Source organism: Taudactylus pleione, unplaced genomic scaffold (assembly GCF_031769625.1).
Source record: "Taudactylus pleione unplaced genomic scaffold, aTauple2 ptg000242l, whole genome shotgun sequence".
Taxonomy (NCBI): domain Eukaryota; kingdom Metazoa; phylum Chordata; class Amphibia; order Anura; family Myobatrachidae; genus Taudactylus; species Taudactylus pleione.
The window spans coordinates 2,665,891-2,678,990 of NW_028284644.1; the positions used below are offsets into that span (position 1 = coordinate 2,665,891).

General features: G+C 44.0%; 1 long non-coding RNA gene across 6 annotated transcripts in view; it reads left to right on the top strand.

The window, feature by feature from the left end:
• The first annotated feature begins 12,985 nt into the window (after positions 1-12,985).
• The window catches only part of LOC148516716 (uncharacterized), a 209,166-nt gene continuing 209,051 nt past the window's right edge, over positions 12,986-13,100 (top strand). For all 6 annotated transcript variants that reach the window (XR_015879379.1, XR_015879376.1, XR_015879381.1 and 3 more), the window contains exon 1: positions 12,986-13,100. This is a non-coding gene — a long non-coding RNA (uncharacterized LOC148516716).

Genomic DNA, 13,100 nt, shown 5'->3' on the forward strand with positions numbered 1-13,100 from the left:
CTGATCAAAACAAACACACAGCTGCCGGTGCCGTCCGGTCAGTGCTACACACGCGGTGCAGTCTGTGTCACAGTGACGCAGACTGCCTGCGGCCCGCAGGGCGCTGCGACCCGGGGAGCACATGTCACCCTGCTCCCCTGCCCAGCCCGCCACTGCCGGGAGGGTTAGGTTTAGGGTGCTGGAAGGGGGCTTAGAGTTAGGCACCACTTGGGGGGGAGGTTAGGGTTAGGCACCACCCAGGGAGGTTAGGGTTAGGCACCACCAAGGGAGGGTTAGGGGGGGGAGAGGGTTAGGGTACTTAACAGCAGTAGTCGGGATTATGAAGAGTCGAGCTTCCGATGTCGGTATTTCAGCTATTCAGCTGCCGAGATATCATACCCAACCCGTGTAAACCTGATGGTAACTAATCATGGGGGAGATGTACTAAGCCTTGGAGAGTGATAAAGTGGAGAGAGCTTAAGTGCCAACCAATAAGCTCCTGGGGGAGATGTACAAAGCTTTAGAAAGTGATAAACTGGAAAGTAATAAACTACCAGCAAATCAGCTCCTAACTGTCATGTTACAGGCTGTGTTTGAAAAATTACAGTTAGGAACTGACAGTTGGTGCTTTATCTCTCTACAATTTATCACTCTCCAAGGCTTAGTACATTTCCCCCCATGTGTACAGTGTCAAGTGACGTAACACTTGTTGACATAACGGTGTCTGTGTTCTGTGGTCCTAGTGTTCGCTCAAGCCTCTTGACCAGAGCGCTGATCATGAAAGAGGGTACATCTGCGTTCGCCAAAGGTGTGTGCATGGCCGAAAAGGGGAGTGGTCTCTTGGGGAGGGTCGTGGCCTTGCAGCACACCCCCCCTTTCCATCACGCTCACAAAGATGCTGGGCTGCCCCCAAGCTCTCCCAGCACTGTGAACCTCTGCTTAGTGCAGTGTTGGCTAACCTTGACACTCCAGCTGTTGTGGAACTATATAGCATTCCCTAATAGCAAAACTGTAGCAGTGCATGCTGGGTTATGTAGTTCCATAACAGCTGGAGTGTCAAGGTTAGCCAACACTGGCTTAGTGTATCCCCCCCAACTTCCTCCCACAGCGGGGACAGGGAGATGCACAGCAGCACAATGGGAGGTGATGCCTGCTGGCATTAACCTGTAATCACCTCAATAAGGTCAGGGCGCATTTTAAAATTGTGCAGAGCGTTGTGCCCTGCTGAAACAGCCTAGTGGGAATGCTAGGTTCCTCACACTAGGATACAAGACACAAAATATGGATACACATACGATACCAAAGCATAAGTAAAGAGCTCAAAATTTTAAATGGCGCAAAGTTATGCTACACAGTTTCAAAGAACTCTTAAAGATTCTCATAGTAAAGCAATATGACTCTGAGTTTACATTGCTATTCTGAAAATTAACAAAAAAAATATACATACTGTATATCACAAAAGTCTGATTTACAACAGTACACCAAATGTACCTGCAAACTATAATTAATATAATCAAAAATATCCTATAGTGTAAATTTTTACTATTCACATAAAGACATTTTTAACAATAAAATAAAAGTGCTGTGACATCACCTTTTTCATATGTAACCATCTGTATACTAAAGTAAAATGTCATAGCAATATATAAGTACTCAAAATACACTTTAAATACAACCTTGTAGCAGATATTCAAAAATATATGGTAACAGCAGTGTGCAACCCAGTAGAATTTACACCTATAAGATGTCTTCACACCAGGCACAAAGGTCAGTCCATAATTGGGTACAAATATCTAGCAAGTGTGAGTTATAGGGAGTAGACAGAGGTCAAAGTTCAGTTGAGGGTCATGCACAGGCATTTAGCAGGAGTGAGTTAAAGCTTTTAGCTGGGTACACACTGAACAGATATATCTGTAGATCGAGTGAACTGCAGATATATCTGCAGATGATAGTCGTTCATAACACTGAATGACCATCATCTGTCTCTGGCGAACAACGCCGTTCACAGACATATCCCAAGTACACACTGACCGACAGGCACCCGATATATTGCCCAATAAATTATATTGATATATCGGCCAATATATCTGTCAGTGTGTACCCAGCAGGGAGCATATACACAAATATCTAGCAACAGATAAGCCAAAGAAGCAGATAAAATGTAAAAAAATAATCCAAGGATCAGATTCCATAACTTCCAGCAGGTAGCAAGGCTCATTTTCCACAGATAAAATCTAATCAGCTGGCATGAACTGTCAGGTGACGATCCCTTTTATCGAAAAGGGGGTGGAGCGTTGGGCCTGCACCAGCAATTCACAATTCTGCATATGCACCTGTTGCTTTCGAACCACCCAGAAGTAACAGCAGGGGCGCCGAGAGGGGGGAGGAACAGGTACAAATTGCCCGGGCTAGGGCTTGCTGGAGGGGCCCGGCGGGGACCCGGGTCCGGCACCGCCCCCCCCTTACATCAAAGCAGCCCAGCACATGCTGCTGTGTGCTGGGCTGCACAGGTAGACTGCTCGTGGCTGCTAAGAAGCTGCCACAGCAGTATCCTATGCCTGTGGGGGGAGCAATCAAGCTGATCGCGCCCCCCACTGGTTATGTGCAGGGCTGAGGGGGCTCACTGCGCCCTCTCGCCAGGGCGAAGTGGCGCTGCAAAACTTTTTTTTTTTTTACCTAAGGGGGTGTGACTACGCCTCCCGCGATTAGGCCATGCCCCCTTTTTTACCTGGGCCCGCCGCGGCTCTTTAAGGGCCTGAGTAACAGTGGAGCGTATCCTGGAGACAACACTCTGGCCCTGGCGGATGCCCTTGGTTAAACAGCCTGTAATATGTGACATAAAATATACATCTCACCTATGTAAAATGAAAACAGGAAAGAATGACAAAAAAGATAAATTAGAAATCACCAGCTACATACCAAATTATATACTGTATATACATGCAGTAACATCACAGCCTTTATTAAGTCTTTGTGGTGAAAATGGTTTCAGACACTTCATTATCAGCAAAAAATGTTTTATTTATTGTGTATAAATTATATTTATGTATGAAGTAGCAGTTTTTTGTTACATCGTAATTCATTTTTACAGTATGAGCTTCAAAACATTAGCAATTGTGATATATTAATAAAACAATATTATATTATAACTAGCTTAGGTGCCCAGTCTCACCTGGGTAAACCTTAGATATTTACAGTACTATTTCCATTTCCTTCATCCCATTTTAACTTAACTTACTGTGTATGCTTAGTAATATCCATTTAAATAAATTGAGTTTTTAAACTTTTTTTTTAATATGAATGAATTGAAGGTGGGTTATAACTTGTAAGATGTATGTAAACCTTTTTTTCTCTACTGAAGGATTTATTTGTAAACCACCTTGGAGGTTCTCTGCTCAGGTGCTAGGATCACCAGGCTGCTGGGTGAGCTCACTCTGGAGCAGGCCACGTAGAACTGCCCGTGTGAGAGGCAGTATTCCCTCAAGTCAATCCCTTCCACCTTCAGCGACCGCTACTGGGACTTGCTGAAGGTCATTGTAAAGCAGACCTTGAGGGGGAACTGCACTCTCTAGAACACGAAGGGGTACTCTGATGGTATGAGTGATATGCATGGCATGAACACCCACTCCCCCCCAAGCACAGCAGGTGAACACTGTGGCCTCGATGACGTTCCTGTGGAGGGCCTTTACTTGCAGCCTGGTGCCATTGCACAGGCAGGTTAAGGTTCCGCAGCAACATCACTGGAACCCCCACTTGATGGATTTGATTTGAGAAGCTTGTGGGACGGGAGGCCAGGAGGGTTGAGGTTGTTGAGGAACTCCACGGTGTAGTGAACTATGTCATCCCTAAGCATTATCAAGTCCACAGACCTGTACTCCATTTCTGCCCCCTTGAACAACTGAAGTAGAGTGTCATTAATGACAGTAGCCATGTTGTTCTTGGGTGACAGTATGGCACGATCACACTGCATGGACTTTTTTTGGATATTGACAATATCAGGGTGAGGTCTGCTAGGGTCTCCACTACTATGCTAAGGCCTGCAGGGATGGTCACCTTTTCCTCCGACACAGGATACTCTCTTTCCCCTATTTTGAGTAGGAGCTTGGAGCCACCACTCACCCCAGACAATGAGATTACAGTCCCGCAGCACTTGGGCCATGCTGCTTTGTCACCCAATCATCTCGGTTGAGAGGAAACAGTTTACCCTTTTTCACAGCCTTAGGACTCGAATTTTGATAAATCCCTGCTTAGTGGGTGCTTTGGTTATGGAAGGAATATCCACCACGAATTTCATGTTTCGAGGTCCAGTGGTTTGGGCTGGGCGTTGATGAGTAAGTGAGTCAGTCAGTCAGGACATTTGTTTTTATATATAGATAACAATTACAAAAATTATGAATGTAGAGTGAAGCGGTCTATCAAATCAGAGGTTCCCAAACTTGGCCCTCAAGGCACTCTAACAGTCCAGGTTTTAAGGATATGCATACTTGTGCACAGGCAACTTAATCAGTACCTCAGTCAATTTGATGTAACCATCTGTGCTCAACTATGGATATCCTTAAAACCTGGATTGGTACCTTGAGGACTGAGTTCATCCAATGATGAACATTCATCTCGATGTTTCTGGGTCTGACGCTGCGCAGGATCCGTTCTGCGCATGTGCAGAACGGGTCCTGCGATTATGCTCGCAGACCCCCCAAGCCACAACATAATTGACATGCTGCGGAGTTTGGGGGGCAATGTGGGGGCATGGCTGTTCGCCGCCCCTGTTTTCTGGGGACAAGGTCAGGGTCTGCGTTGGTGGACGCAGCTTCCTGGCCTCTTACGTGACCTGGCCTCAGCTCCCGCATCCTGACCAAAGGAGCAATGATCAGTCGGCCGCAGTGCTGGGAATCGCAAATGCAGCAAGGAGGTGTCTGACAAATCCGTCCATCTCTGAATCAGGCCCTGAGTTTTGGAACCACTATATTAGACCAATGTTTGTATTAAATAGGTATCATTTAAATTTCACATTCAGGCAAATTAGTTCAACTTTGTTGATCTGAAAACCTTTATCTTATTATGCTGCACCTGTGAGCTAAATCAGGATACATTTTATATATGTATCATCAATATAAAAAAATCAGTTTCTAAAGCATGTAGAAGACTAACTAGATAATTTAAGAAAAGAATATGTATGCCAAGTAAAATGATTTTCAGTAACCAGTAGGAATTTTTTTAACCATTTATATATATGGATTGCTTCATACCACTCACACCAGTGAGTTCCTGTGGAAGTGGGTACACTGCTATGATATGCTCAGAAAAGGTGGTTTTATTTCACTTTAGACTTGTTTGTGAGAAGGATAATTTCCATATCAAGAAACAGAGAAGAGTCCCAGTTACAAACTACCTTGGATTATTACAGCTATGTGAAATTTATATTACTTGTCTGGAATGAGAATCATTACTGCTCTATGTTTTAATATTTTCAGAACTAAAGAAGTAACAAAATCATACAGATTGTGGTGTAGTCTGAGAAAAAAATATCATACACCTTGTCAGATCATTTGCGCGCCAGGCCTTGCCGGTCCCAGCCTGAACCCCCGTTCAGACAGAAGAGTAAATTACTGTGTCAAACATTTTAACCCGGTAATTTGCTGATTAACACGGGTAATTCTTCAGTCTGAAAGGATCAACTCGGGTCAAAATAAATTCCTGGGACGAAGTCCAAGGAATTTCGACCCGGGTTGACCCTTTCAAACAGAAAAAGGACCCATGTTTATCAGCAAATTACCAGTTAGAAATGATTGACCTGGTAATTTGGTTTTCTGTCTGAAAGGGGTATAAATTTGTACTCAGTATGGTCAAAGAGCATGATTCATTACCGAATATAAAAGCAATTACGCACGCAATCGGCCGATTGTTGCGTTCTACACATGCGTGAACACGCTACTGCGTTCGGGACTGCGATCGCAGTGACTACGCAGACCCATCACAGAATGATTGACAGGAAGTGCCGTTTGTGGGTGGTGACGGGGGGAGGTCGGCATTCCAGGGGCGTGCATAAATTATTCACTGCGATGCCATACGCAGCTTGAGTACTCACAGAATGCAATGAGGTTAGCAATTTCTGAGTAAGTGTGCATGAGGCTCCGATTGTATTCGATGTTACCGATGGTTTTGCAGTCTTGCTAAACATTAAGGATGTGTGTAATTTGTTGGCGTCATTATGTAGTACTGCGAAGGCATAGCGATCGCAATGGATTAGCACCCTGGTGTCAAACTCGGGCCCTTCAGCTGCTGTGGAACTACACATCCCAGCATGCACTGCCAGAGATTTGCTATTAGGGCATGCTAAAACTGTGACAGGGCATGCTGGGATATGTAGTCCCACAGCAGCTGGAGGGCCCGAGTTTGATACCACTGGTAGCATGCCATCACAGTCAGACTGTGTGTGTAATCGCAGCCGCGATCGCAATAGCGTTCTGTAATGAATAACACCCAGTCAGTAATTTGATTCACCCAGACTGTAACTACATTTGCCTTAGGACCGCGATCATGCAGATTCCCACATCCTGATACAGGAGGGCAGAGCCAAATATAATACTCATACTGAATATTCTATTACTAAGCCCTTTGTACCATAGACTTCTTTACCGCCACCACCTATGGTAATTACAAAGGGACACAGGACCTCATTCAGAGCTGGACGCTATTTGCGGACGCTCGTTCAGAAAAAGGGGCAGGCTATTTAAATTGAGCGCTCGCTCTTTGCGGTCTGTTGACGCCTCTATGTCTGAATGAGCGAACGAAACATGCGCTAGCCATTTTCAAAAAAACGCCCCCTGGCCGCTCGCATCATACGTCATCTCCGCTATTTATTTGACTAATCGAGTACATCGAAAGGCGTATGAACTGCTCGCTATTCTTGTGGTCGCATTTTCCTACCGCAATCATGCGAGCAGTTCAGGCTAAAAGACAACCAAGTGACGTGGTCGATGACGCTGCTTTGTTAATTATGCACACCCTTAAAACGCCCGTTTTGACCTTTTGGCACGCCTGCGTTCGAATCTCCACTCCCCGTTTTCAAGCACCTTCCCCTGTTACCACCCACAAACGCCTCACTCTGTCACTCAAATTAGCAGGCATTCGCTATTTTGCGAGCACACGAATTCCGACCGCACTGACTGGTTCGCGCATGCGTATTACAACCCATACGCATGCGCAGATGTGCGAACATCACTCGGAACGAACGAGCGGCCGCTTACGAGCGGCTCTGAATCAGGCCCACAGGTCCTCAAAAACTCTATTACAATTGTGCAGGGTCAGCAACACAAATATCCATGTCCCCTGTTTCTACTTTCTAGCAATAAATAACAATGGAGAACAGTCAATCTGTTGCCAAGGATTTAAGAGTCGATTTCGATTAATTTTGTGCTCCTGATCATGAATATGCCATGCTTATTTTTCGATTGGTTCTAGTTTTTGAGATATGCATATGTCTTTAATATTTATGAAAAATTAAATTAAACAATTTTAAAAATAGTTAAATAGATATTTTTTTAATTCTGATTAAATTTGATTCGTTAAATGTTATAAAAAGACACAGGATAATTACATACATAAGTGCTCGGGTGGCTTTGGTTTTAGGAGATAGTAGAAAGCTCCTCCTCATGCAGATACAGTAGTAGTGATGAGAGGCAGAATATGGAGCAGGCTGGTGAATCGCCTTGTGGCCTGGGGTGCAGAGAACTGGAACAGAAATACTTAATATATGAGGAGATATTACAAGCAGGATGAGGCTGGTAAACACAGCAGGCACTGAAACATCCAAACACCAGAAGGCAGGTGCTGTAAATAGTCTTTAGCAAGGACCACACAGAGCTGTAGTTGGAAGGTATGGTTAGACCTGGCACTTGACTGAAATAGCTGTAACAGTTTGCGGTATATGCATGTACTGTATATAGCGCCCAGCCTGGAACTTAGGGGTAAATTTACTAAAGTGAGAGTTTTTAGAATGGAGATGTTGCCTATAGCAACCAATCAGATTCCTGCTATTACCTTCTAGAAGCTGCTAGTTAAATGTTAAGTAGAATCTGATTGGTTGCTATGGGCAACATCTGCATTTCTGAAAACTCTCGCTCTAGTAAATTTACCCCTAAGTGTAGAATTTGCAGTGAGTAGAGCACCAGTTGGAATCTTGGTGTAATGCTTGCTGTGAGCAACACACAACCTTGAACAGATGATTGGCAGTTTTTATGAGTAGAGCAGTCTGAAATCGATGCTGGCACTTGTGGTGAGTAGCGCATAGCCTGGAGTAGATGCTAGCACTTGTTGGCAGTAGCAGCAGCAAACTAAAGGAGTCAGACTGGAACAGATGCAGACACCCTGAGCCAGAAATCAGGTCTCAGAAGAGAAGTTGTTCTGGCAATGGACTGACTGCCAGAACAGGTTTAAATAGGGCGCCCTGGTACCTCATATGCTGCAGAGGTTAGGTGATCGGATAGAAGCCTCTGTTTGGTAATTAGTCAGTCAGGTTAAAGCGACCAAGGTGGTGTTGCCCATGCTCCACCAGCATGGGAGAAGACTCTGGAGGGGCACCAACCACTCAGCTGGTTGGCAACCATGGAACTTGGGATGTTTTTGGTGGCCACAGGAGCACCCATGGCTGTGACATTCCTCAGTACAATGGGGTACATCCAGAGTCATTCAAAGTACAATTGTTTGAATGACAAGGCCTGATGTATTCATAGTTGACAAAGCATGTTGAGTTAGTCCTATGACAGTGCATGAGCAAAGGCCAACACTGGAGTGAGGCATGGAGTAAATAACGAAGTGCTGAGATCGCAGATGGTATGGAAATATGGTGACATGCTTTTAGATTATAATATGATATATGTTTTAGCAACCTTGATTAAATTTTATTTTCTTGCATACTTCAATACTATGGACATTATTCATTCCTTTTTATATTTTATTGCATATTCTTGCTCACTGAGAAGGGCTTCTAGAGGGGAGCATCAATCAATAGGGGAAAATTACACTTTTATAAGTCAAGTTTGTGGATTAACCTGTTTTGAGCATCGGGTGGCTCTGCATATGGTGACTAAAAGCATTTTTTCTGTGCCCACTTTTTAGCAATTTACGGCATATTTACTTTCAACTCTGCATTATCCCCATTATATATGACTTGAATATGTTCCAAAGTGCATTTCTAGAACTCACAGTTAGGGGTGAGTCGTCCCCCAGGATGACAGATGATGAATTCTCCAGTGCTGAAGATCCCAAGATAAAACAGATGGCTTCTGTGCGGCCTCTTAGGCAGATTGCCATGTACCATCTGGCCGCCTTTGCTGGAAAACTTGGACCGATGGTCCAATCTTGCTGGGAAATATTTATTTGGGACCATTCTAAGCTTTACACAGTGATATAGCTACCACAATAACCCTGGTGGTGGCCTTTAAAGAGTCAGGTATTGAGGTGGCCAGAAGAGTAGAACAGGGTGGTCTCTTCTGAGCATGTGCCAGTTTATCACATGTGATATGTTGCCCTATTTGGTCCAGTGCTAGCACAGAATAGGCATCCCCTGTACTATTCTAAGAAATGAAAGTGGATACTGCTTCCAAGCAATGTCGCGGATATTTGCGTGTGCATCAAGCTGCTAATAGCTTCCACAAAGCTATTGCTATTTTGGAGATCAGTAATCAAAGAGTGATGTACATTTACTCCTAAATGCTGCACCATTACACCTTGCATAAAAAGAAACTAGCGTGTGATTAATTGCCAAGCCAGAGCTACAGACCTTTCAAATTTGTAACTTTGGAATGAATACATGGGGGCCACAGAAAAAGCATATGCACAAATATGCAGTGTTTCTTTTCTGACTGGTTGCCACACCTTAATGTAAAAAAATTAAAGCTAGGTGCACACCATATATATCGCTCCGATCTACAATGGGACAATATATTGTATGATACAATGTATAGTGTGTGCCCAGCTCAAGACTGTCTCATGAAAATGTTGCTAATGGGTGATGCCTCCAAATGAATTACTTCCTCTAGCTGTGCACTATAACTGTTAGGGAGAGATTTATCAAACATTCTAAAGAGGATAAGTAGAGGTGTTGCCCAAAGTAAGCAATCAGCTTCTATCTGTAATTTTTTAGAATGTTCTAGATAAATGATAGCTGGAATCTGATTGGTTGCGTAGGGTAAAACCTCCACTTGTCCCCTGTAGAAGTTGTGTTAAATCTCCCTCCTAATATTAAATCTAAACCTGTTAGGAACTAGCCAATGTACATGGTTGTACTGCCAAGCAGATTCTCAGTGCAGTCCTTAAAGGTATTTTTTTTAATTCAACTTTTGCCTAGGGTTCTTCAAGTGGTGTCACCACCCAGGGCGCAAAGCCAAAAGGACGGTGCCTAGAACATGCCCAGCGCCTAACTTCCTCATCTCGGACCCCTTTTCATGAAGTCCTGATGTCACATGGGCGGTGCAGAGGGGCCAGCCCAGGGTGCATTCGTCAGTAGCATAACTAGGGCGGGGCGAGCAGGGCACGTGCACTGGGCGACGTGCAGGCCCAGCAGAGGTGGGTCCCGCAGCCAGAACAGCGTACCTGCCCGTCCCTCTTATAATGTTGCGGCAGCCGCCTCCCCTACGGCCCTTCTCTCATATCCCTCAGCGTGGTGATCTGTAAACGGCAGATGCAGGTGGCGTCCAGTTAAAGGACGTCCATTGTACTTTGTGCCACCTGATTGGCTACTACCTGCTACCAGTCAGTGACTGGTAGCAGTGAGTAGCCAATCAGGTGGCACAAAGTACAGAGGACGTCATGTAACTAGCAGCCACCAGCACCTGCAGCTCACAGCTTCATCACTAGAGTAACAGCTGTATAGTCCAATGTCCTCATGTACGGCCATATTCTTCTAGTCTCCCAGTCACAGAGCAGAGGGAGCAGGGCCACAAGGGCATTAGCTGCCATACAGCTGAGCCAGGTAATATGTTCTGTATATATTATATAATTTATTATATAGGGGGGAGGGGACTGTACAGTGATATATGAGGGTAAATAACATCTCCCAGCACACACTGATATGTGGTATTATTATTATTATATAGGGGAGAGGAGACCATACAGTGATAGATGAGGGAGAATAACACAGCTACCAGAACATACTGATATGTGCTATTATTATATAGGGGGGAGTGGATCGTACAGTGATATATGAGAGGGAATAACACATCTCCCAGTACCGCCCGCCACAGACTCGCCATTGCACCGCCGAGCAAGACCCATGCTCGGCGGCATGACTGACCTCCCAGAGTGAAAAGAAATGGTGGAGAGACATGTTGACACACCCCAATTTTCCAGTGGCGATAACTTTCATCTTGCCCTGGACGCCAAAGACCCTAGTTACACCTCTGGCATTAGTGCTCTGCCTCTGTCATATCAAGAATTTAAACAATTTACAGGTGTAAATTTAAAGTAACTTTATTTTTTTACCAGCTAGTATGTCAAGCAACCATTGTGCTTGGGGTGTGGGTAAAAGCCGGAAACATAGTAACTGCATTGAAAAAGCCGGAAACAATGTAAAGTGTATAGAAAAAGCCGGAAATCATAGTAAGTGTATTGAATAAGCCGGAAATCCATAGTGAATGTATTAGAAAAGCCAGAAATCATAGAAAATTTATTCGAAAAGCCGGAAATCATAGTAAATGTATTAGAAAAGCCAGAAATCCATAGTAAATGTATTCGAAAAGCCGGAAATGATAGTAAATGTATGAGAATAGCCGGAAATCATAGCAAACGTATATTAGAAAAGCCAAAAATCATATTAAATGTATTGAAAAAGCCGGAAATCATAGTAAAGTGCATTAAAAAAGCTGGAAATTATAGTAAATGCATTGAAAAAGCCGGCAATCATACATTTACTATGATTTCCGGCTTTTCTAATACATTTACTATGATTTTCATCTTTTCTAATATATTTACTATGATTTTCATCTTTTCTAATATATTTACTATGATTTTCATCTTTTCTAATACATTTACTATGATTTCAGTCTTCTCTAATACATTTACTATGGATTTCCGGCTTTTCTAATACATTTACTCTGGATTTTCGGCTTTACTAATACATTTACTATGCATTTCCGGCTTTCTCAATACATTTACAATGATTTCTGACTTTTCTAATACATCTACTATGGATTTCTGGCTTTTTCAATACATGTAATAGGATTTCCGGATTTTCTAATACACTTACTATGGAGTTCCGGCTTTTTCAATGCATTTACCATGTTTCCGGCTTTTACCCTCTTCCTTTTACTTCCAAGTCAGGCAATATACCAATAAAACCAGTATGTGATGTAATGTACACGTACTACACACACACAAAAAATGTACTCTGCCAGCAGTTGTCCTGAAACACTAAATTCGTAATACACTACATGCATATGTCATTGTGAGCTGACCTACAGTCTACAACAAATTTTACATTACTCATTAATGAATCATCAGTTTCTGACATCACTTGTTGTTTTTGTAGCAGCGGCTGAATAATAGCCGCCTGTCATGAGTCAGAGTGCAGCAGCCATTGGCGCTATGTCACGCCGCCTCCTCTCCTGCTGCAGAGGCTCCCTCCCCAGTCGGCCAGTCATCTCTCACGTGCAGCCCACCTCGCTCCACGTGCACAGCCACGTGCCCACTGCCGTAATGTTTGTAAACATGCGTCACCGAGCCACGTGAGTGTGAGCCTGCGGGCGTTCCCGCCTTTACTGCGACTGACAAGTAAGCCGATCAATAAAAGAAGGGAGAATTGGTGGAATTGTGTGAGTGACAATAGAATGGGCCAATTCAGTAGCACTATAGTAAATGGGCGGACAAGGTGGGGTTTGAACAAATGATTGACGCTCAAACAGCAGTAAGCTGGGAGACATAAGACGCTAGGCAGGGTAGGTGGAGAGAAGTGAATGACAGCTGTTTAAGCCTATAGCAGGACAGAGTAAGTACGCTGCTTTTAGTGACGACAAGCGGGAGAGCGGCGAGCAGCCCTGCCTATGTACAATGAGGCGATGACATAATTGGGACGGACTGTGGTTGGTGACGTCTCTCCTTCGCATACTGATATATGGTATAGAGAG